Source organism: Eurypyga helias, unplaced genomic scaffold, assembly GCF_000690775.1.
Source record: "Eurypyga helias isolate BGI_N326 unplaced genomic scaffold, ASM69077v1 scaffold8545, whole genome shotgun sequence".
Classification (NCBI taxonomy): domain Eukaryota; kingdom Metazoa; phylum Chordata; class Aves; order Eurypygiformes; family Eurypygidae; genus Eurypyga; species Eurypyga helias.
The window spans coordinates 1-26,186 of record NW_010253327.1 but is presented as its reverse complement, the minus strand read 5'-3'; the positions used below and the strand labels follow the sequence as shown (position 1 = coordinate 26,186).

Sequence of the window (26,186 nt, the reverse complement as noted above, 5' to 3'; positions counted from 1 at the left end):
CGGGGGAAGGCGCGCAGCCTTCGCCGCCGCCCAGCCCCTCCCGGGAGGCCGTGGGCCCCGGTACATGCGTGCAGAAACGCCTGCAAAGGCGCTGCTGCTGCGTGGGCTCTTTGTTTTGGAGGAGCCGGCTGCGTCTGACCTGGCAGATTTCTAAGATAGCTGAAGTTTTGGTGTGTTCCTCACTTCTTCCTCCCCGCCTTAGCTGTCTTTTGTGAGCTAATTGAGATACTAATTATTTCTTTGTGCTGACATGTAAGTGAGCTCACATGGTGCCCCTCTAAAAACGTGGTGTCACAGACAGGCCTTCAAAGCAGAGGACTTCACATGTGAAGCAGTGGCTTCTGAGCTTTACAGTACCTGAAATAATGGGGCTTAGAACTGAAACCGTCAGCTTACCTTGTGCGTACAGCTGCTGTCACGGATGACACCAGCAATACCCGGTGTGCGTTAGTAATAAACACTGTGGCCAGCAAAACACGTGGGTTGAAGCATCGCTTTCGCCGCAAAGTACGATCAGTGAGGGAACTGAAGGACGCTTTTTGGTGGGCAGATGTAAAGTTCTGAACCGAAAGTCTAAAGATCTAATTAGGGAAGGAGAGTAATGTAATTACCACTGCATCAGAAATGATCTCTATCAGGCACATACCTTAAAATCAAGTTGTCTCTGCAAGGTGGAAACCCTTAGTAACGCCCATCTGGGCTGCCTGTGTGGCCACTGAAGTAGTAATACCCTGAGCCAGTGCAAGAGGGTCCTCTCGAGTCTGGGGAGCAAGTGGTGCTGTTCTTGCTGCTGCTCCTGTCTGAAGCAAGATGAATGCGTTGTGTATAGCTTCGTGTTTAGACAACAGGATGGTGCTTCTCTCAGGATAGATTCTTTTTCCATCAGGAAATGTCCAGAGGTGAGGAAAGCCAGGTGAGCTAGCTGGGAGGATTTTTCCTTTCTTGGTGGTGGGCGACTCATTTCTTGTCTGGGGACAGTAGGCCCCCTGGGTTGCAGGACTTGCACTGCTCAGCGACCTCTGCAGCCTCACAGGGTTCCATGCCAAAGGAGTTTTATATCCACTGTGTCCAGCTCAGCTGCCTGATAAACCGCTTCAACTGATCTGGAAGTCATGCAAGATATGGAAGCAAACTGAACATGGAAGAAGATCTACTTTGTGTAGATTTTGTGTTAGAAAGAAATTGGGATTTAAGTTTTTTTGCCGTTGGGGTTTCCCCTCTCTGTACTACATAGAAGTTGCTAGGTTTTGTTTCTCTAGCAGGTCTCTGGCATGGTGTGGGCTCTCTCACATCTTATTTAATCATAGCTGAAGATCCAGTAATTAAAAGCTGCATCTAATTCAGATACAAACAGAAATCATAAAAAAGACTGCATTTTTTTACCTGTGTGTTTATTGAGGTACTTCCTTCAGGAGATGGGTTATATCTAGCAAGTCCACTCCTGTTCTGGGCCAGTGAATGGTTTGGTGCCTGTCTGTCAGCTGGTGGCATTTGTATTGAGTGGGATGCTGTGGCTTGCACAGAAGTTAGGCAAACCTTCTATTAGTATCTCGTCTGGTCTTTCAGAGAATTGTGTATGAACCGTTCACAAATAACTGTGGTGATAACATCTTGGGCAGGATTTCTGGGAATTTCTTTTAGAGGTCTTGGGAAGGAGTCTTCTCCAGTGTGTTTTCACAGTGTGGTGTGTTCTTCTTGGCCAGTTTCTAGCTGTCATCTTCTAATGAAAGCTGGGCTTTGGGAACTGCAATCACTGGATTTAAGCTGTTGCTCAGGTGAGCTGGCTGAGTGGCTTCCCCTTGATGGACCTGAAGTCTTTTCACCCCTAAAATATAACTAGTCGTTCTCCCCTATGGCTGTCCTCTAAGGCATTATGTAAGCTGGTTACTGCAGTGTGCTTGGGTACTACTTGGCAAAATGGTCCTTATGGAGATGATACCCACTTGAGGACATGAAATTCTTTAGAACTGATGGGGGGCTCATGTTAACTCTGTGGGGCAAGAGGGTAGTATTTCAGTATTAAGTGAGACTTGTTAAAGTGGTTTGTGGGCAGCCAGCTATAGGTGGCCCTGCTTGAGCAGGGGGTTGTACCAGATGACCGTCCCTTCCAACCTCAGCCAGTCTGTTAAAAGGTCTTTTTTTTTCCAAATAAAATATCTTCATACTTTCAGAATCATTTTATGATAATACAAACCTAGCTGAACTTTTCTGTTTGCAAAGAAGAATTATACTGTTGTACCAAAAGCACAAAACCCTGTATCACAATAACATTGAACAGCTTTGATTTGGAACCTAGATGTGCCATACTATGTGAAATGCAGACATAGAACTGGTGGTCTTTGCCCCAAGGCGTTTGTTTTATTAACTTAAGTCTGAATTAGGTAAGTTCAGAAGTACGCCAACACTCCTAAAAATTGGTGTTGTGCTGGAACTCCCCTAGTATGTACCTCATATCCGTGCTGTGTTGGACTTCCATCATTCACTGTGTTGGTCCTCATTCTGGATTGCAGCTTAGTTTTTCAGTCTGACACTGGTCACACAAGCATTCCTATGCGAAAGTGCGCCACAAACATCAAGGCATCTAATGAGCTGGGAAATGCTGTCTGAAACAAGACACGCTGTGGTGTGGCATTGTGTTGCATGCTCTGTTGGATCATAGTGTTATCTGAATGCTTGGGCAATTTTCCTATTATATTATTACCGAATAATTTATTAGGTAAAAGTACTTGGAATATGAGCTAACTTCAGATCCTGATTTTGATTTTAAATAAGTCAAAGCTAGCAGAAACCCATTATTTCATATAAGAGTTAATTCTTTCCTCTGAAGGAGACAGAATCTGTGATGTTGTTTTGTTGCTTATCAGATGTTAATGGTGTTTCTTATTATGCTTGTTAATTTTGGCAGGTCTTTCTCCTCTACAGAGAAGCTTTGTTGCCAAGATTTACTCTGAAAATGACCTACGCTACTGACTGCACATGTCTTCAAATGTAGATGCTGATAAATTGCATCTCCTTCCCTCCCCTGACTTTCCCGTTTCCTGTGGAATTTATACTTCTAAATATTTTTAAAAGTAGACCTCTGTGAAGACATTTGGATTACAACTGTGAGCATATCTATGCAAAGAGACGAGCTAGCCTGAGCAATTTTGAGGTATGTATGCCTACTATGACTGTAACAAATGGGAAGAAAAGGCCATCTGATTATAGGGGAAAGAGAACTCTAGGCATACATTTTTCTAGATCCAGATTGATCTGCACCTTATAAGTGGTTTTAGTAATGCAGTATAAATAGGCACAGAGACTGTAGGAGCACCAGAATATCCAGCTGGATATTGACATTGTCTGAACCTGCTGTAGGAATATTCAAAGATTCCTGTCAGAAGAGCCGCTATTGCATGACCCAAGCCTTCACTGCTCACCCATTCTGTTCTTAAATGCCACCAAGGTCTGTAGAGATTTTCTTCTTCCGAGCATTTGACAGACATCAAGTAGCCATTGAAATGCACCTGGGGGGCAGTGGTGGTTTCTCTATTTGGCTAAGCAGTGTTCAGATGAAGTTGAAAGATACTTGCCTTAATTTGGAAAGCATCTTCAATGAAGGCTAGATAAGTAGGTCTTGGTTCCCTTCCCATGCAGTCTGGTAGGACAATTTGCTTGTAATGTACAGAGCTAGCAGAGCTGGGTGGGCTTTGCTTTGTGAAGAACTTGGGCTGTTTCAGCCTGCATAGCTGCGTTTTACCTTCAGGCTTTTTGCTGTATTTTCAAGTTGAACTTTAAACCTGGAATGAGGAAGCTAGCTAACTTCCTCCGTATGGGCTTGGAAGAGGCCAGTGTACACTGATAACATCTTGTTGACTTTCCTTTTGTAAACTACTTGGACATGGTTATCTCTATTGTGATGTGGGTGTTCATGCTGCCACTCCAGGGCAGTGGCAGTCTCATCAATTAATTGTGGGTTACAGCCAAACGTAGCCAAACACATCTCTTCCGTAAGAGCCTGATTATTCATTAGTCTTTAGTTTTCCTTTAAAAAATAATGTGTTAAAAGTAGGTACCTGACTGAATCATTCGGCGTGCTACACTGCTGTACAGCATGTATTTAACAGGCACTTTCCTTAAGAACTTTTGTTCGTGAGCTCCTGATTCAGGCTGAGACAATACTGGAGTGGCACAGCACTAACAAGGCTGGATGTGGCTTTGGGCAACCTGGTCTAGTGCAAGGTGTCCCTGCCCATGGCAAGGGGGTTGGAACTAGATGATCTTTGAGGTCCCTTCCAACCCTAACCATTCTGTGATTCTAACCTACCTACCTGTCTGGCTTAGTAGCCTGATGCTGTTCCCATAACAGGAAGGCAACATAGGCTTCTCTCTGCAATGCTGGTGTAAACTGTAATGGGCAGCCAAGTGCTGTGTTTGAAAAGGGGATCCTCATCTCTCCTGCAGTTATTCCTCCTGTCGTTCCCCTACAAGCAGAGCTAGGATCAAGGGTGATAGCTTGGGAAATTTCTCTGTTAGGAGTGGGCAGAACTTAGCGTGGCAAACTTGAAACGTGTTCCTCAGTCTAACCTGGGCATTGTTATTTGGCTGTGGTAGTATACAAACATAGTGTTGGGTGGAAAACTGTTGTTTTCTTTTTACTGTGAGCTACTTCCATGAAAACTGGAGAAACGCACCAGACCTTGAGGTGTGAATGGTTTCCTGAGCTGCTCGCTACGATCTTAGTGCATGTTTTAGACAGTGTACCAGGGACTTAGGTTCTGTAACCCAACTAGGTGCCTTTTTTATAGTTGCATATAAATAAGTTACAGTCTCTGTAATTCCATCAGTTAAGATCGGTGTGTATTTCCCAAAAAGCTGCTGTTCAGTGAAAATTGAATAATTCCTGCAGTAGCTCTGAAAACTTGTAAGAATGCATGGATTCCCTGTGTCCCTGACTACATCCCTAAGCAAGGTATTAATCTTTATTTCCTTCTCTGTAAGATAAGGTTGATCTACCTTTGCGAAACATTCAATTTCCTTGAAAGCATCACTTAAGTGTTGTTTGCAACAACTGCAGTTTGGTTATTCAAACTCATGTGACTGAAAGTGAGTACTAATTTGTGGAGTGGGGAGGGATTTGAGTATAAGATAAAGCTTTCTTTTGATATAAAGAAATGGTCTGAAAGGTGAAATTGTGTACACTGGACAATGTTGCCCTGCACGGTGTCTGAAAACTTTCAAAGAACATTAAAGGACACTGAGATGTTGAGATGGATGGGAGTGCCATTGATTCAACTTGTGTGATGGGTTATGATAAGAAGTGTGCAGATGCCTACTTACAGTTTCGTAAGAGATAAATTTGGCAAGTTTCAGTATTTTTCAATGTGTGTGAGGAGCTAGGGTCCCCCTTAACAAATTCCTTAGTGGCCTTTGTCCTGGAGTTGTTGGCTGTTATTTCCCTGGAAGCTAGTTGCCATGGTGATTATCCTGTTAGCAAATAAATGAGTTTTTCATGATCTCCAGGTATACTAGTTTGGAGCAAAAAGTCTGTAGCCTTTTCTGGGATCGGTAGGAGTACTGCACCCATAGAGGCTCAATGTTTGTAAATCACGGCCTGTGGGAGAGTGCTGAACAAGCTTTTTAGGATTTAGGGGTTTGTTGCAGTAAGGTGTAGTATCACTTGTCTGTAAGGAGCAATGAGTGTGTGTTACCGTGAGTCTGAGGCTGAAAAATATTTAAAATTAGTTTAAAAAGACCACCTTTTGGGCAGGATCTGTTATGACTGAACTTACCCGATTCAGGCCAGTGATGGTTGACTGACAGGCGAAAGTGTTGTTAGAAAACAGGCCCTTCAAGGTGCATGGTGCTGTGATCCTTTGCCATGCTGGCTTTCAGTTGGGATTGGAACTGGGGTGCTGTTTGTGTTCCACCGCTGTTCGTTTTCAGCCCCTTGAAGCTGGGACAGCAAGATGTGGTCCCAGCTGAACCTGCCCGTGCTCTGGCGTGGGAGCTGCAGCTTGCTGTGAAACGAAGATGTGGTCCCAGCTGAACCTGCCGTGCCAGTGCTCTGGCGTGGGAGCTGCAGCTCGCTGTGAAACCCCTGCACATCTGTCCTCGTACTCCTGCAGTAGGTCTCAGAAGAGGGGTACGCCTGCGTTGTTGCATGGGGAAAGCACAGGTTGATGTGGCTCGGTGGCCACTAACTAACAATAAATTCTTTGCTGGGAAGTGCGTCAGCTGGTTATGTGAGCCCATTCTGAATGGGAAGAGCTTGGTTAGTTCACGTTGAATACCTGTGAGACGTTTGACTGCTTGATCTGTGGAGCGTCCCAGGATGGAGAAGTGAGGGCTCGTGTGCCCGGTGGGGATGGGGAGGCTGCAGCAGCTGCTCCTTGCTGGTCTGCAGAGCCATTTCCATGCTGCTCATGCTTTTGCTGCAGGTGCTGGTTTTCAGATGGTTTCTTATGCTGAAAGAGTAGGTCTTGGTTCTGGTTTACTAAAGTCCTTTAAATGCTTCTGGTCTAATTCCAGTTTGTGGGAGCAGAAAAAAATCCAAAGAGGTTTTGGTTTAGTTTAACTCCTTGATGAGCGTCTCCAGTTTGCATAGCTACAGGAGTCTGCTCTGGTTGAGATGGTCTAAGAAAACAACTTTCTAAATAAGGCAAAATTTGTGTGTGTGTCTCAGGTGATACTCTGAGTCACTTGAAGACATCCAGTAGTTTTTTAGTATCAGCTTGGATTTAACCCCGGTGACCAAAAAATGCCAGTTCTAATTACTAAACTAGCTTCGTAAACTCCTCTGGCTTCCTAAAGGAACATGCTGATTGAGGGGTCTTTTATTTTGGCATGTGTTGCTTGCTGGGAACGCATCCACTTTCATGGCGCATTCCAATAACTACTGACTTCAGTCCTCCTCTGCTGAAAACAGGCTCCCTCTGATTTTTTTTGTGTGCCATGCGTACTCTCTAAGCTTGCCCAAAGAAGCCTTCAGATATTAATGTAAACAGCAAATTCATCAAATCCCTGTTTAGAGAACAGTCAGATCGTGTTTTGGTTGCGGCTAAAATGAATTAAGGGATTGTTTTAACTTTTTTCCTGACTCTCCTTGCTCTGGTTCCTAAGCTAGTTTTTCTTTTTGAAATTTAGATCACTTTAGAGAGCGGAGCTAGGGGATTAGGCAGCTAGCAGAACAGAGGGGATGGCAACCTTCAGTGGAGGATGAGAAGGGGAGCTTGGGCTCATCTGACTGTGCCCTAAGTTACCCTTCATCTGTAAATACTTTTAAAAAAAATTCTGCGTAATAGGGTACTTTTAGGTCATTAATGGACAAGCATTTTTAATTGTGATGACACAGTTAATGCTTGCCTTTATGGTTTAGTGATAAAACCTCACAACTGTGGGTATTCAGGTATACAAGGAAATGCTTTTTCATTCATTTTGTGAAAGTGTAAGTGTATAACAAAGTATGATTTTTAGCCAGGAAATAAAGTCATTCTTCAGCTTTTTTTGGATGGTTTTGCTGAAATGAAAGGTCAGACTGCAAACTTCCACCCACAGGAAGGCAACCTATAATCCAGTTACTGTAGCCATTTCTCATTATTGGTGTGTTTGTACTAGCTGCAGTAAATCATAGAATCAGAGAATCGTTTGGGTTGGAAGGGACCTTAAAGATCATCTAGTTCCAACCCCCCTGCCATGGGCAGGGACACCTTCCACTAGACCGGGTTGCTCAAAGCCACATCCAGCCTGGCCTTGAAGACATCCAGGGATGGGGCATCCACAGCTTCTCTGGGCAACCTGTTCAGCTGGAGGCTGTCTGGAGTTGAGTATGCAGCTCTACCAACGGTGAATTTTGGCCTGGTCTCCTCAGGCAGTCTCTGATCACAGAATAAGACAGTACGCTTGCACAGAGAATCGCTATAGACACCGACAGCTGTGAAACTTAAAAGAGGATCTTTACCCCTTTAAATTGGCATTTAACTTATTTTTTTTAATGCCTGTGTTTTAGCAAACTCCAGGAACTGGCAGTGACCCACAATTGCTGACCCACCTTTATTGTGCAATGTTATTTAGGAAGTGCTAGAATGGCATGGGTTTTCTGTTCTGTGGGCAAGTTATGAGCAACCCCACCTGCAGTTCCGCGCCCAGCTTGGAGGCCTCCAACATAGGAAGGACATGGACCTGTTGGAGTGACTCCAGAAGAGGACAAGGATTGGAGAGGTGCATAGGAGCACCTCTCCTTTGCATGTCCTTTGGTGGCAGTGGAGAGTGGTTGATAGATATTTACCAACAATTTGGTTTACTGAAACTGGGACTTCCTGAACAAATTTGCTCTTCAGTGGGTTTGATCTTCAGTTTCAAAACAACTTATTTCAAAACAGAAATGATGGGGAAAGGAACCTATTGTGCAATAAAGGCAAACATTACTAATTTATCTTGTGACCAGATGCAGTAGTGATGTGAAGATGTGCATTTTTTACTCTGATAGATGAAACTTCATTTCTTGGGGTTTTGCCATTGGAGTTACTGATTTTTTTTTTTTAAGTGCTGGAATTCCTGTAAACAACTGCTGTTTTGGCTTTCAGTACCCATCATGTAGCTGCATCTGTGCTGCTCAAATTATCTTTGTTCTTCGTATTTTTTTAATGGGGAATGTCACTACAGAAATGTTTATTGTTTACCACCACTTTAAAGCTCTGGTGTAGGTATGGCTCTCCTGCAGTGGCTGAGGAAAAGCCAACCAGAGTTCACACTGCTCAGTGGCAGAACTTCCATCTAACATCTCTAGAGACCTTGGAAGAGGCAAAGGTGGCAATGGCAACGGAGCTTAAAGCCACAACATGTAAACCAAGGCTGACATTTCAAAATCTGCAACTGCCCATGCTTGGGAGAGAAATAGACACTGTTGTGAATAGGCTGCCTCCTCCTTCTAGTTCTAGGGTTTAGGAATATTCTGGCCCCAGTATGTGAGAGCTTATTTGTTTGCATTGTTATGACCTTCTTTTCAGGTTTACCTTTTTTAATCAGCTGGGGAGATGTTCACCTATAAAGGTGTTAAAATATACGTGACTATTAATGTGTAATTGAAGTTCACCTGGAAGAAGTGTTGGAAGGAAAACTTCCTGGGATTTAAAGCTGAAACAATGTAGGAAACTCAATCTTCTGAGAGTTCTAAGAAAATAATTGATAACTGAACTATAGAGTGAAGTCATGAAATTTTGGCTTTGGAATTGCTTAATATGATTGGGAATAGGCTAGAATATGAGCAGCCTGCAAGAAAAATGCAAGAAAATGTAAAGCAATCATTTTGAAAGTAAGCCACAACTAGATAACCAAACGTTACCCTGTTTTGTCTTCATGTTTAAATGCTGAACAATTCAATCTTGGTAAGCATTCACTTAAGCGAACCTTGGGCAATTTATGCCTAAATGGCCAGATTTACAAGGATTTGTAAAGGTGAAATTATTCTAGCTGTGGAAAAAAAATAATTCTGATTCTCTAAGAATCCATCAGTCACTGATGGATTTCTTCTGGATGTTTTTCCTCAAGTTGCCACTAAAACGATACTTTTGATAACTTCTAAAAATGAAGAAGATGTCAAGATATCTTCAAGAGAAGAATTGCTGGCTTTCTTGGTGAGGAACATGGGTTCAGAAGCCTTGGGAGGCAGTGATTGATGTTGCCTCTCCAGACCTTCTGTAATAAATTTCTGGGGGCTGTCAAGCAGAATTTTTGCTGGGCCTTGAGGTCCTTTGAGCTTGCTACCCATTTGTGTTTATTAGTATAATTTTCTCAATCTCCAGGACATGGTGAAAAGCCTGAGTAAATAATAGGTGAGGAACAGGTACAGCAGGTTCTACACCAAAGATACCAGAATTAGTAACACTCCTCTATTCTAAGAGCCTTCAATTATGTAACTGCCACAGTTGTGTAGTGATGCTTTTTGGGTTTTTTTAATAGTTTGAGTAGTGGGAGAAGACTCTAAAGATACAAAACTCTTGCATATTAATCAGTTACATATGAAAAATTAATTAAAACCCTTTATGTGAACTGTTTTGTTCTGAGTCTCTAATTTAAGAGGGAAATTGAAATGGTAGCCTGGTAGAAATCGTTGTCTAAGGATGTGTAACTAAGGTGGTGGAAGGGCTGGGTGGTTTGGTTGTTTTACAAAGAAACCCTGTAGCTGTTTGGCTGGGTCAGTTAAATATGGCTTTTGGAAAGTATCTGGTGATTGCTTTCTTCATCTTGGTCTTTACTGGGGAGATGAGCCTTCGAGTATCCCAGATCCCTGTGACAGTGGGAAGGTCCAGAACAAGACAGACTGCTCCTTGGTGAAGGAAGAGCTGGTTAGGGAACACATAAAGCAAATTCATGGGCATAAGCAAGTCCATGAAACCTGATGGGATGTACCTATGAGCACTGTGGGTGCTGGCTGATGTCATTGCAAGGCCACTTGGTTGTCTTGGAAAGGCTGAGGTGATCAGGAAAGGTGTTGGGAAAGACAGCAGGTGCCATTTCTCTCTTCTGGAACGAATCCTTTAAGAAAGAGGATCCAGAGAACTGTGGATGGGTCAGCTTTCCTCCATCTCGGGGAACATCATGGAACAAATAATACTGGGAACTATTTCCAAGCATCTTGAAGACAGGGAGGTGACCGGGAGTAGTCAGCATGGCAGAGGGGGAAATCACATCTGACCTGATAACCTTCTATGAAGAAATGGCTGCATGATGGATGAGGGGAGAGCAGTGAATGTTGTTCACTTCAGCTAGAGTGAGGCTTTTAACACGTTCTCCTGTTGCCTCCTCATGGACAAAAGGAGGAAGTACAGGTTAGATATGTGAACACTGAGGCGGATGAGAAATAGTTCAGCCAGTACCCTGCCCCTCTCAGTGTCCACATACCTAGCCCATGCTTCCTCACTTTGTCTGTGAGATTCATGGTCAGAGCAGCGGGAAGTCCTGTTGGAGGCCAGACACTACTGGAGTGCCCCAGCGTTGATACTGGGTCCAGTACAGTTTAACTTCTTAATAAATGGCCTGAATGATGGGGCCAGGTTCACTGTGAGCAAGTCTGCAGATGGTACAAGATGAGAAGTTGATGTACCAGATGGTAGTGCTGCCATTCAGAGGTACCTGGGTTGGCTTGAGAAATAGAGGTTCAACAAAGGGAACTGCAAAGCCCGTGGGAGGAACCATCCCTGTAGCATATCCTGCATGGGCTGCCCTGTGTGCGTGCTGGGGGCCTGACCAGCTGTAAAGCATGTCTGCAGAAAGAGACCTGGGGGTTCTGGTGGGCTCCTAAGTTGAACAATGGTTCTGTAAGGAGCCGTTAACATGGGTCTTGGCTCTGCTTGTAAGCTGGCAGCTCCTCAGTGGTAGGTAAACTTCAGCCTTATTTCAAATGAATCTGCTCCCTTTTTGTGCTACTTTGGGTAAAGGTTTTTGTAGATTTTCTTTCATGTGGACTCTGCCATGGATGTGGGAGGAAACATTCTGATTTTGGCTAAGGCTGTAAATGTATGACTGATTCCCGTTGGCAAGCAAGTAATCAAGCCCAATTTCTTTACACTAAAATCACCAAGTTAACTACTGTCTTTGTGCAGTTGGATGTGGAGGTGGGTACTGAAGAGCTAGCACATTTGTGTGTGTCGTTGCTTAGCTTTGCTGTGTTTGTGCAATTTGTGTGCATTCTCTCTAAAAAGGCATAATTTGATGTAGACCATAGAGGGTTGTCAGTATTTTTATTGCCTAGGTCCAAAAAGCTTAGGCCTCTACTCCTAATGTATCTCACCTTGCAGTGAAATACTCATTATGTCTGTGCCAAGAAAGGTCATTAAAATTATAGGTGGAACTGTGATACTTGTGCTGTATCAAAACTTGCACTAAAAAGGTCCCACAGTAGTGCACAAGCAGTAAAATAAACCTGAGTGCTAGGGATGCACGTGGGCATGTTCAGTGGACAAAGCACGGCTGTCACAACTCCTGCCTGGCAGCCGTTGCATCTGCAGCGAACACGGCCTCTGTTTTCAATGGTGTGCGGCCGTGCTGTAACGAGGAGTTGCAGCTACGCTGGGTTCTTTGCTCAGCACTGGAGCAGAAGCTTGGCAGCATGCCTGTGGACTTCAGGGCAGGTACTTAGGGCTCTGCTTGGACCGTGTTCCTGCGTCACAAGGGCTAGTTTGCCACTATTTCTGCTTGGTAGGGTACATACGTACTCAGATGATTCCTGGTCTCAAGCTGTGCTTGAGCTTCCTGAGACTTGGAGAAGTGGCTATAATGAGTCAAGTAAAAAACACATTATGCCTGTATCCTATTTCTGTTGGCAGCTGGTAGCAGATTCTTAGGAATGAGCATAGGTAAGGCAGTGTGGATAGGGTAGTGTTTTACTGGTAGGTCCTCCCAGCCTCTGTGAAGTGTTGGCTGAAGGACCTCAAGCAGTATTTAATGGGCAAACTGAACATCTTGTTTGTAGCGCTGCAGGAAGGGACTTGCTAATGCTTAATTAGGAAAAAAGAACCATTTAAACAAATCAGCTCTAGATTAAGGCCATTACTGTTAGACTAATACATTTTATAAAGAGGTGTGCTTAATTAAAAGCTCCCTGGACTAGCCCACTTGAAGAAAGATCAGGAAGGACAATTTTCTTCTGATGAGCAGGTATGAAACTGTCATATTATGAATATGAAAGACAGCTTGGAAGTGGTAGAGCAGTGTAAGCCATCAGTTTATTAGTGAGTCCTGTAAACTTCTGACTGGAATTTGTCTGTCTCGCCTGTTTTATGTCATGTTTTAAGCAATACTAACGCAATGAGCTGTCAGGTTTTACAGCATGCAGGCAGGGTTTTCCAGTGACAATGGTCTTCAGACAGTAGAGCTTTTCAGGTATCCTCAACAGCATGGAGGGAACTATCACATGAAATGCACGTTGCTGCCTCTGAATCCGAGTTTCATGTCTGTAGGGAGTGGTTAAGGTGCACTGTTTAGCAGATGTGTTGAAGATCTGGGTTGCAATATGGGGATGGTTACCACTGTTTTGGACTAGTGGACTTTACTGCATTTTGGGACTGGATATCATTTGGGTTAATCCTTTTAAGTGGTTTTAAGTCAAACTTCTACTTTATAACTCGTTTGATGCTAAATATCAGTGGAAGACATTCATATACCTACTACCAAGAGCACCTGAATCAATGGGAAGAGCACTGTGATATTGCTGAGCCAAACGAAAACTTCTTTAGTCTCCGTGAGTTGAGTCAACACTTCTGAAAGATCAAAGAATTAATACTGGTTTTGAGTCATCAGGGGGAGTATTTTACTGCTCTGTGCCAGGTTAGTTCTACTTTCTTCCTTCACAAGTCATTGTAAATCTGATACTTTCCAGAATTCAGGGCTAAAAGCACATGCTAAAATCGCATGTAGTGTGGGTTGGCGGTAGATGATATCTTTCTTTACAAGCCTGCTAATTTAACTTGCTTTAACCCTCTTACAGCTCCAAGCCTGGAATAAACCTTTCTTTTAGAGCGAGAGGTGCTAAATCTTGCCAGCTTCTGTGCTGGCGTTGCCACAGATGAATCTGCTAGGAGTTAAAATGAGACACCATCTTTTTTTTTAATGACTAGCACGCTTAAAACTCTCTCTGTAATGCCTGAAATAGCTGTAGTGTAACCTTTTGTCTTCCCGTGGAAGTAGAATGAAAATACCTCTATTTCCACTTTGTGGTTCACTTGTTCCTGAAATTTGAGTCAGCTTTGACACATTGGAAGTGGCAGCATGTGCCGGCAGAGTGACCATGAGGATAAGAGCAGCTTTGATCTCTTCCCCTCTGCCCCTTCCTCTCCTGAAAATGTCCTGCCAAAATGTTTGTCGTGGCCTAGTAATGTTGAATTTTTTCAGAGGCTGGAGAATCTGATCCAGATACTGCAAAAGTTAATAGCAAAAGTGGATAGTAGGAGTGCAGCTGACCACGGAAACGTTTGAGATGCTTCAAGGAGTTAAATCTGTTCTAGTGAAAGATTTCTTTAAAGAGGGGGAGGCTAAAAGAAACCAGATTACTCCTTTTCACCTTTGCATGTATAGAATTCACTTGGTATTTCAAGGTAGGATTTTATGGTTGCTGTACTACTCTGATAGGCTTTGTACAGGCTCCTGCTTGTGCAGGAAACCCTTCCATAGCTGGTCTTAACCACGTTGCTGAACCAGTTGAATCCGCTGCAGTGCAATTGGAATGTACTTCTGCTGCTGTATATCCCTGCAATAGTGAAAATTGATAAAGCAGCTTAAAATAGTTTCCTCAAACAACAAACTGTCTTGTTTGGACAAACAGGACTCAGTCCTTAAAGCTGTATTTTAAGTGAGATAGACACTTAAAAGTGTATGTTGCTGTAGCAGTTTTTCCTTGTCATGGGCCTCGTGAGCCTGGAGTTTTTCCCCATCTCTCAGTTGCTAGGGGAGCATGGTGTACCGATGACCATGTTTTTTCTGTTCCTTATGAATTTTCCCAAAGCATCACACAATCTTAACTCATCTTCACCCTCTGCCATCCCCTGGGATGTGGGGCTTTTGGCTTCCCTTTGGTTTTGCTGTTAGTGAGTGTGCCTTCGGGCAGCTGGGGTGGACCCAGCCCTTGCTGCCTGTGGGACTGTGCGCTTGGGACTGAGGTGTTTGTGCCGTTGTTTTCCCTGCTCGAGGCCTTGATAATCACACTGCAATTGCTTATGACTTTGCAGTATCCTGGAATGTAGAGAGTTAAGTTGTGTTACTAAAATCCCAACTAATATATAGCTTTTTTTTTTTTTGTTTACTCAGTTATGAGCATTGACTTCAGATTACGAGTGTCTGCTAGCACCTAGTGAAAAAATGACTTCTTGCTGATGGTAATGTTAGCCAGTACTTCTCTCTTGCAATCCTGGACTGTTTGTTCCTTATTTACATACATACAGAGGCCTTTTCTTTGTGGAAGACCCATTATTTTGAATATTTGCTGCGTTCTTTTTCACTTCCTTTCCTTTAGGGAAAGTGGTTTCTCTGTAAAAATGAAATTATTTGTGTTTTGATGAGTCCTTGCTGAAGGTCACATGAGTTCCTGTTTCTCCAGCTGTTGTGGCCATAGCTTCAGGTACAAGGTTGTTGATAACACCATTTTGGAGTAATTGTGCCCTGTGTCTGTACTGCCTCTTTAACCTTATCACAAAGCTGTTATAGCCAGCTCTGTGTCCAGGTTCTTCCCCCAGTCCTGTTTTTCCTTCAAAGCGGAGTTAATTTTTTTGTTTTGGTACACATCAGAGCCCTGGAAACAGCTGTGCCTACAACATCTGAAATGCTGTGGGACTGAAAATGAGCCACAGGGGCAAAAGAGATTGGAAATTCTTTAAATGGCTATTTCTGTTGTACTTGTATTTCAAAAGGCCAGCCTGAGATCCCTGCTTGAACTGTGACAGGAGATGGTCCAGTTGCATGCCCTCCAGTGGAGCACTGAATTCAGAATGTGCAGTTGGCTGCTTTGTACAACATGTAAACATGGTTACAACTTTATCCCCTTTAGCAGAAAGCATAGATATTCTTGAGGAAATGCTGCAGTTTGGCTTGCCTTTCAGTGTGGTTTTGCAGAAGAGTAGGTGAGGATGTGGTTTTTCTGAAACAGATTACTAAATCAAGTGAAAGTGCCAGCTGTCGGTCATGTCTTGGCGAAGTTTGCAGTTGTAAATTGCAGCATTGTGGAACTTCTGCCACAGTACAGGCTTGTGGTGGACGCAGTGTAAAACTACTAATTTTTAATCCACCTCGTTACAAAGGAGGACTTGCTAATAGGCAAGTTTCCTCCTATGTCTAGTAAAATGGATGGTCTTTATAAGAATTTGTTGTATATACCCAGATCCATCAAATTTGTTTTTCTTCTAAATTACCTGTAGGCTACATTTTTAGTGTTGTCTCTGAACTTTTAAGTACATTCACAAAAAGATTTCAAGAAAATGTGTGTGATGTATGTAATTGCAGATGTTGGTAAATCAGAAAGCTCTAGTTAAATCTTTCCTTACCCTTGATTTAGCTTTCTTGAAGCACTGGTTTTATTAATTTGATGGAAAATAGCCTGTGCCTAACCTTTTCCAGGAAAGGATATTTTTTAGGTGCTTTTGGTAGATTCCAGATATGGTTCTGGCATAAGTAAAACTTGGGAGGTAATAGTTAGTCGGTATAACGTAGGAGCATTCCAAAGGTGAGTTCATAGACTACTCAACTGTTTTGGTCATGTAAACCTATAAATGCTGTATGTAGCTAAGAAATTCATTGGGGATGAAGGAAGTGCTTTAAAGATAAGTGCTTTCTAGAAGGAAGAATAGGCAGCTCTTTTAAGCTGTGGAACCAGTAACATAGCCCCACAGTCAGACTATGATGGAATGCCACCTCTAGATTCAGTAGTGAAAGTCTTCTAATAAGAAATACAGCTGAAATATTTTGCTTTGATTTTCACGTGATGCTTATAGTATGTATGGGTACCTCTGCGTGGTTCTTAATTTTGGAGAAGTCTTGACCTCTATTTCATAGCTTTGATGAACAGCATACTGCAAAGCAGTAGAAACAAGTCTGAATTCTGGTCACTGAATTTTTAAGCCACTGCAGTTTCCTAATAAACAAGGAAAATTACGTAGTCTTTGGGTCTATGGTTCTTACGCTGTGAACTTCCAGCTCTGCAGAAGAATCATTGCTCTTTATATTCACAGCAATCAATGAGCAGTACTTCTTGTAGGACAGCAGTAATTTAGTGGCAGCCCATGGGTGGTATTGAAGATGCTTTGATTCTGATGTGGGTGTATTCAGGAAGATGTTTCTTAAAAAGTAATTGGAAAGAGAAATGGATCTGTTGCTCATTAAGAGAGTGTTTGGTATCTGCCCATCTGTGACTTGAGTGCAATTTTCTCTTATCTACAGGATTAATATTTGAGCTTTCAGGAACAGAAAGCTGTGTGCATTAGTTTTGTTGGTCAGCAGTATTAAATATAAAGTTATAGGAAGGAAGTGTTTCAACAGGATGTGGATCTGAGAAGAGGCTGATGTTGTAAAATCACCTTCTGGCATGTCTATGAACGTGCTACCCTTGCACAGTATGAGCATCTAAACCATTAATGGATCACAGAATCATAGAATTGTTTTGGTTGGAAAGAACTTTGAGATCATCGAGTACAATCATTGATGCAGCAGTAGAAGTGGTGAATACATTTTGGTGTGCCCAAGTATGAAATCTTATGCTGATGAACCCTTTGAAATGACCATTTGTTAATGTGCATGCGAAAAGGTGACTTTGAGTGACCTCGGGGATCCACTCCCACCCCCTTTTTCTTGCAGCATACTCACCCCTACCAAGTGAGTGGATGGACTGTGGAGAACTATTTCAGTCTTGTGAGGATTCTAGGAGAGAGGTTGTATGTCTCATGTTTCGTATGGGCTTGGGCATAGTGCTGTTTTTGTCCCCGATTATCTTAAAAATCTGATTAAGCTGCTCCTTGGTGATGATCATGTAATTCATACATAAGCACACTGCCAGCCTCTCATTTCATTAAGCGTGTGCTGGAGTGAGTTTTTGTGTTCTTTGGTATTCATACAAGTGACCTGTGGTTTATTGTTTAAGTTGTGGGGCTACTAAATGAAGAATTGATTTATAGCCCATGTGTCAGTTGACTTAAATAACCTTTTAACCAAACGAATGCAGTTGGCTACCTTTTTAAAATTCAGCAGCCTGGCATTCTGAGTTATTCCTAACATACCTGTACACATTGCCTTCAAAGGAATCTAGATGTTTTGCTCCATTATAAGGTGTTTTAACTTATTAAAATACCATCACTGTTATCACCCTCGGTGTTTCTCTGCTTTTCAGCTGGCTGGGTTATTCATATCTTGCATATGGGAAAACAGCAGGCACAGGCCTACCTGCTTGGGATTGTTTAACAAGACTGACAAAGCTGGTTTAGCCTAGGTTGTCTGTCCGGTCTCAGCCTGCACTTTAGCCACCAAACTGCTGAAACTGGTATGAGACGGGAGAGCAGAGATGGCATCGTTCAGCAGACTTCCTTCTTGATTTCTGGCTAATACTGAGGTAGGTTGGAGGGTTTAGGGAAATCTCATCAGGCAGAAATCAGCAAAACCTATTGTTACCCTACTCCGTGGGGTTTTCCCTGTAACACTGTACAGTTGGCTTAAAAAAATAGGCTGTAGGTCTCTGCCCTGTGTCCCTTGTTCCTATTAAAGTAGTGTTTTCTTTCCACTGGTGCATCTTTTTTCCCTGTATTGAATGTTGTGGAATCCTTGTCCGGAGCACTGTGGATTAATGCAGTGAATTCCTTGGGGCATGCCACCTGCCATTCCTTACTGTTTTCATCCAAAGTAGCTTTGGGCTACGCCCCTTTTCTAAAATCTTAGATGCAGAACCTCAGCAGAAGTTTGGCTTGCTTTACACATACTTGAAGCTATTTTTTTTACCCTCATTTCCCAGCTGCACTATTTAATATGCTGAGTCTTTCTGGTTTTGTCTTTCAGTTTGCTCTTTCAGCCATACTCTTTATTTCTGCTCTTGCACAGAGGACTGTCAGTGCCAGGGTTGTGTCCAGGTGGTGGCCTTTATATATATCTATATAGCTATGTATCCCTTTTGTCCCTGTTTTTGCTTTTGGACTTCACTAGAATTCCAGGCAAGTCTTTCCTTGGGTGAAATTTGGAGAAGGAGGAAGAAGAATTATGTCTTGAAAGCACAATGAAAAATTTTATTTATAAATAACTGTTTTATAAGGGATTTCATTAAAATGATGTATTTAGAATAAACTTTCACTTGAATAAAGTTTGACTAATATCTAATGGGCCAGTCTTTTCAGACTTCTGATCTTGATCTTAGATAATGGACACATTTTTGAGCTTTTTATTTTGTGAAGTATTTGATGAAGAAGAGTAGGAAGAAGCTTTTTCTCCCTATAGATGATTTAGGTGTCTGGAGTAGCTAAACAGCACCAGCAGTACTAGGATTTATTTCTGCCCCTCCAGGTTCCCTCTAGTATATATGTGTAGCATGCCTGCTAAGTAAATGGCTCTGTAATAGATCCATTATGTATGGAAAAAAAAAGAGGCTGGAATTGTGTCTGCCTTCCGTAATTAGAGGAGAGTGAAGGAATTTTGATTTGTCCAGTGCAGTGGCTTTTCAGATTTTGGAAAATAATGGAGCTTCTGACAGAAAGTGGGAGATTTGGTTGGTATGTCAGTGAAGGCTGTGATTCACAAGAGAGCAAATAAAGTAGTTTTCATGACCTTATGTCTCAAAGCCCATCTGTGGGTGCTCTGGAAAGCGGGCTCTGCACTACAAAGGCTGGGAATTAATCTGAGTCAAAAGCATCTGTTGACCTACAGGGTCAACCTACAGTGCTATATCTATGAAGGCCTCACTAGCAGAAGCTCTTACAAATAAAACAATAACATTAAAACTTAAAAGACAAGTGGGATGGCTATGACGCTGTGTTAGTGGCACCTCGTACGTTAACAATACTTCACACGTTGTGCCTAGTTCTCGGCTCACGCTGTTGTAGAAATGTGATTTCTTCTGTGTCAAGATCTCTTTAAAAAATGCATTCATTCATTTTTTCTGAGTTCATATTTGCTGTCATCACTTTCTTCATATTCTAGCATCCCACTCCAGTGGTTCGGATTAACATTTTAGCTCTGCCGTCTTCCTGGAGGTGGGAATCTGGCATGGAATGACATAGTCAAAATGCCCATTTGTGCAGAGTCTTGTAGTATTCTTCTGAGTCCTGGTGTATCCTGAAGCTCGTGTCCCTGTTTTCAAGAACTATTTGGGTAACTAATCACCCTTGGAAAATCTGGGTGATTTAGCTGTGTTTGAGAATCGTATGAGTGGCTAGAGGAATGTGGGCGTTGTATCTGCTCTCGGCTGTCCTCTTGCCATCCTCAGGTGCTCGCTACGAGAACAAAACAGGCCTTACCTTGGGCTTGTCGCAGAAACGTTAATCAGATCATCAAAATGCCCCTGAAATACTGTGTTCCCCCTTTGGGGAAGGGGAGCAAAGTCAAGGTGGTGTCCTTGGGCATGGTGTGCTTTGCCTAGGCCGGGCTCGAACCTTGGAGTCCTTCCCACTCACTCTGTGGGAAGGCTGTGGCTGGAGCCGTTGCCACGTCTCCGCACAGACGGGTTCAGGGTGTAGGGGTCTGCCATCGTGGGAGGGTGGTGGGCAGGGGTGGGTGCCGTGTGGTGGGCAGGGCTGGATTTGCTGGCCTCCTGGCAGAGGCCGCTGTTAGGCGTGGTAGTTGTTCAGCCGAGGCTGAGGCTTCTCTGAAATGAACTGGAAGGTGCTCGTGTTTCAGAGTGCTCAGGATTCACATGTCCTGTTGGGTGAAATCCAGATGAACAGGAGCAAGCTGTTTGACCTGTGCCCAGGACTTTCGAATGACTGATGGGAGGAAATACAGTCTGCGTGGACCAGTCTCAACCTTGCAGGCTAGAGCCCCAAAGTCTGCCTGTGCTTTCAGCACGTACTGGTGGCCATAAACCCCAAGAGAAAATGTTCCTTCTTGAGAACTTCTTGATTACCTCTGTCAGATTCTGTTTTAACTTCAATTATATTTGTATCCCTTCAGTTATTTCAAAGAGTTGAAAACAGCCCAGCTTCCGGAGGCACTTGCATTTAAATGGAGGGGGATGGGGGAATTAGAAGTTGGAACCATGCTCTTTTTGTTGTTTGTGTACATCTTTCCTCCCATTTCCAAGAATTGCATCTCATACCCAATTTCTTTTGCAGTTTTGTTCAGTGGAGGGACTGCTGTATGTCAGCCATGCTAAAGGGCAAGTGATGGAGGCAAGTACTAGTTTATATATTCACAGTTATCTAATGTTGTTTTTGCCAGTTTCTCCTCTTGAACTGTTTTGTTTCCCAGTGCTGCTGTGAAATAATTGCACAAATGAAGGACTATATTAGCATGTTCTGGGATGTAATAATGTTACAACATCTGCTCACTGTGACTGTATATGGAATTTTGAATTTTGTCCCTGATGTGCTGTGTTCTCGTACGAGTAAGAAATGTATGGGGTTTAACTTCGTGCTATGAAGTACTCCATTTCCTTCCTCAAACAGAATATAAAGGTTGTTTTAAGTGGAGAAAAAAACCAAGCACAAAACTTGAATCCTAATGCAAATAAATGTGCTAATTAATGCTGCTGATTTCACAGTTCTTCACATGTATGAGTAGTTCTTTCCACACAAGTAGATACTAGGACAAATAAGTAGTTTTAAGGATCTTCATACCAGATAGCAATTTGAAAAGTTTTTTTTCTGGCTCGCAACAGGCTCCTCATATGGAAATGATCACAAAACCGTAGGAGCCTCTTAAAGATAAGAGCCAGTGTAATTTCAGAAATCAGTCACAGAATGCACAGGGGTAGTGGTGACTTGTTTGTGAGCTGATGGCAGGCAGGTTTGTCTCAAATTGGTTTGTAAATTGGTACAGGGCTAATTTAAGCACGTTAGTGGTGTCCAGCAGATAGCGCATGGAATTCTCGTTACTGAAGCGGTGTTCTTTATGATCAGCAGTATTACCAGTGGTAATCGGGAGAGAAAGCGTGCAGGAGATCACAGAGATACTGGCTAGAGAGTATATTGGGTATCTTTGATATGAATTACAATTCTTCGTGACTCCTGACTAAAAAAATGAATACTGAAGGAATTAGCTAAAATGAAAAAGGCAGTTATAGGTCAGCTGTCAGGTTTGCATAATTTTGGGCCTCTTGCTTTTTAGCCGGTGAGGTTTGTTCACTGAACCATTTGGTCTGTTGGATGAAAAGGAAAATCTCATTTTGCCTTTTTCTCCCAAAAAACTTAAATTGAGTGGAGTCCTGCAATTCAACTTTCTGGAAAACCTATTACATGAGAAAAAAATATTAAGAAAGAACAAGGTCAAAAGTCAAAGCATCACACTAGTCATAAACACACTTGAAGTCATTTAGGAAAGTATTAAGTATGTAAAAATAAAAGATTGCTTTTTTTTTTTAATTCTGCCACCATTTATGCATGAATATGGGTAAATATATTTTTTCTGGGATGTAGCTTATTACTTTGCATTTAATGTTATTGATTAAACTGACCATTATGTTGATAGACTCAATGCTCATAGTGTGTTCAAAGTTCTGAGATAAAATCCTGTGTGATTCCAGTGTTTTGCTTTCTGTAAGTACTGAATTTCATCTCGCCTCCAGCTGATAACGACATTTGAAAAAAGAGAGTGTGAGGCAGCTCTTCTGATATTTTTGGATGCAAATTTGGGAAGCATTTTGGAATATCTGTTTGACCCATTGTGTCAGGTTTCAGATGCACAAAATTGAGAGCGCTGTAATTGTAACCACAATGCATTATGTTTCTGCAGCTGTTTTAAGATAAAAATGAATGCTCTCAAATCCCAAACATATGTTGCATTTCAAATAAAATGGTTTGGGTTTTTTCTGAAGCGCAGGCTGCTTTCTGCCAAGATTGAGGTAGACCTCTGTGATCTGGTTTCTGTATTTATAGAAGCCTAATCAGAGCTTTCTCCTGCAACAAAACAATGATCAGCTTCAGAACATGTGATCTCATGGTGCTGATGTGAAACTCTGAGACGCTGTTTCCTTCCTTCCTTCCTTCTTCATTCCTTTGCTGTACTTCTCCAATAGTTGTGTTGTTATATAAGTGCTCAGCTGCAATGTCGTATAGCCAACTCCTGCCTGAGCCCAGCTGATAGGTAAGGTTGAGCTCTCTTGGAGCAAGGCTGTGTGTTTCCTCTTTGCTAGAGACTGAGCTGTACATACCTGGTGCTGCTCCCTCTCAGATTGGTTGCTTATTTTTTTTTTTTTAAAGGCGTTTGTGTTTTCTCTAGAACTATGGAGAAGACTATGCCAGTTGAAACCATTTCACTTGCTTGTTCTTGCTTGAAGACATATTTTTCACATCTAGTTTCCAGTTCCATCAGTAGATGTTGGCAGTAATAAGCCAGTTCTTACTATTTGGAAATGTGTAACTGATTTGCAAATGTTCTGTTTTCTTGCATATATTAAATACTGTGAAGTTAGGCATTCTACAGGAAAATCAGGTAGGCAGAGCAGACATTACATTTGAAGCACAAATTATTCAATCTCTGTCAAGGAACAAAATTCTGCTGGAGACTAATGTGCTCTTCAGAAGTTTATGTTTGTCAGGTATTATTATGGGCTTGTTCTTAATAAGCAAAACCCCACTGGTTTCTCCTTGCTTCTCCCCCTTTTGAACAGCTTTTTTACCTTTTTTGCTTTCCTATACCCACTGTGCTGGGCTTCTTCCCCTAGGCGATGAATGACTTGCCTCATACAGGCTTTGGCTTCTGCATAGAGCCGAGATGCAACTAATACCACGTGGAGGAATGCTTGGAAAACTGATACGTTTTGTTTTGTTGATGGCATGTTTTGCGCATTGGATTTTTTAACCCACTACTTTCTGCATGGATGTATAATAATGACTCTTTTGTTTAACATTAGATAAGCATGAGATCACCGTGGCACAGCTGCATGTGTAGCCAATCTTGAAGCAATCGCACACCTAATTGGCTGACAATCTTGGCATTTTTAAAACAAACACGAGCCTTTTAAAGACAGGGGACGTATCTATGTATGAATAGTCAAATAAACCTGTTGGGTGTCATCAATGGAGCCCTCTGGCACTGAACAGTTGTGTGATGACCCTGATCCTGGAGGCAAATCCCAAGATCAAGAGACCAAAAAACAACATGAATCAGAGCAAAAGTTGTCCAAAATAACCCATAATGCTTTGGAGAACATTAATGTGATTGGTCAAGGCTTGAAGCACCTTTTCCAGCATCAGCGCAGGAGGTCGTCCGTTTCTCCGCATGATGTTCAGCAAGCTCAGGCTGAGCTGGAGCCTGACGTGGATTTGGAAAGCCAAAGCGTCTGTGCTGAAATTGATGGTGTCTCCACCCACCCCACAGCTCTGAACCGGGTGCTTCAGCAGATCAGAGTGCCACCTAAAATGAAGAGAGGCACCAGCCTGCACAGCAGGCGGGGCAAGGCAGACGCCCCGAAAGGAAGCCCACAGATCAACAGGAGGTCTGCCCAAGATATTCAACCAGGTCGGCCTAGATCGTCATCTACTACAGATGCTCCCACAAACTTGTCCGTGATGGAGATTGCTTCTTCTATCTATGTAGGTGGAGAGGAGGCCACAGCAGCAGCAGTAAGTTCCTCAGATTTACCTTTTGGTCTTTATGATCTCCTTGTATGTTTTCTTAAGCCTTTTGAATCTTGTTTTTAAAAACAAGTTTCTTTCAGCAAACACTAATGCTACTGTGTTCAAAAGCTTCTTCAGTGGTGAAGCAGAGAGCTTAAGATGAGGCATTAGTCATTTCTCACATGGCAGGTGGCTTATTTTATATGTATTTGATCAGTGAAATGAGAGCTACTTTTGAAACACATTAGGTTGGTTGGCACACCACAATCAAACAAGGAGCGATGGGAAGAGTAGCAGCCAGAGTAGTCCTCCTTAGCAGCTGTTACCTAATTCCTGCAACAAAATCTTGCATTCACATAGATGGCCTTTTTCTTCCCCTTTTGTTTTATTGTGTATTTTAGAAAAGTGATGAATTCCAGTTTGAGTGAATGGTGCTGTCGAGAGGCTGTGGGAACACTGGCTGCAGCCTGTGACTGAACTGCAGTGCCAGGCTGACTGAATCTGGTTTAGATCAGCTTGGCCACCTTGCTGATAAGGGGTCACTGCTGTATGTTTTAGTTTGTCTAGCCTGTGTGGAAAAAGCATTTGCCGCAATGACAGTCTTTTCTGTGACATGTTCTTGCAAAGTTACGCATTTTGGCTTATTGTTATCAAGAATTAGTTTGTCTTACCGTCTCTCTTCTTTCCCAGATAAATTTAGTTGAAGCATTCCTTTTTATTTATTTATTTATTTTTTAAATAGGCTTCTGATTTAATTTTAGCTATAACCTATATTTTCCTAAAATTCTTTGCAAGCTTGTTCATTGGAGGACAAGCCCTTTGATAAAGATAAGGAAACATTGTGAAACTGATTTCTGGTTCCTATGCTCTTAATTAAAGAGGGTCTGACCATGACTCTTGGGCCAAGAGAAACAATCACGTTAGTATTTGATGCTGTTAAGATAGCAGGGTCCTGAAGCTTACGTAGATTTGTCGTTATAAAAACTTGTTCTCATATACTGCAGTTTCTTTGATGTTGGCTAGATGAGGATGGATTGGGGCCAAGTAAGAGCTCTTCCGTCATCTGGAGGTTGTCTCACCTTGCCTCTGCAGCAAAATTGTTCCCTTGTACATCATTCTACTCCCCTTAAAGTCTAGTTTGAAATATTCCAAGTGAAAACCTTTTCAGAGTGTTTGGTGGTATAATATGATTTTAATGTATTTCCCTGATAGTCATCTGTAAATTAGCATATCTTGCATTTATAGATGGTAATTACAAAGCATTAGCATAAATTACAATATCATTCTAAGACAATGAGTAAAGTTTCCTCTTGGGAGGAGTATTGAAGGAGTCTGCCTGGAGCTGTGTCCGAGGTTTTTGTTTCTTGCCTACAGGTAAAATAATAGTAATAAAGTAGTTAGGAAGAGTGTATACTCTCCTAGGGTGGGTTAACTTTGCAATGAGCCGTATCAATTGAGCTATTAAGAGGCCTCTCAATAGGTTCAGGTTTATTTGCTTACTGGATCTTTTTTCATTGTGAGTAAACTCACAATCTTTGTTTCAGGAGAATTTTGGGGAAAGCTAGTGGTTTCCCAAGTTTGTACCCAAATCCAGCAACTTAAGTTGCTGAAGCAAGCTCTGGTTTGTTGTTTAAAACTGTAGTTCTTTACTTCATGTATGAGCAGGGAGATTGAACAGGCCTAAGAATTAATAGGTAAGGAATATGGGAGAAAACCTAGAGTAAGATGTCCTTTATCCCAGCTATGTCAGCTGGTCGGATGAAATGTTACCACCCTCGCCTGGATCACCGGGCTCCGAACTGGGGGGTGCGTAAGACAATCCTTTGGGTGTGGAAAAATATTCTTTGTATCATTAAAAAGTAAAATAATTTTTTGAAATAATGTTTGGTTTACCTTTTTTTCCTTTTTAATTTCTATTTTTGTGTGATTTATCATGTACAGAATCTTAGTTCAGTAGTACCTGTATATAGCTTATTT

General features: G+C 42.3%; 1 long non-coding RNA gene across 1 annotated transcript; it reads left to right on the top strand.

Annotated features, from left to right (window-relative positions):
* The first annotated feature begins 2,906 nt into the window (after positions 1-2,906).
* On the top strand, positions 2,907-24,207 carry LOC104510389. Its single transcript, XR_727901.1, has 3 exons — positions 2,907-3,151; positions 20,766-20,822; positions 23,504-24,207. It is a non-coding gene; the product is annotated as an uncharacterized LOC104510389 (long non-coding RNA).
* The last annotated feature ends 1,979 nt before the right edge of the window (positions 24,208-26,186 follow it).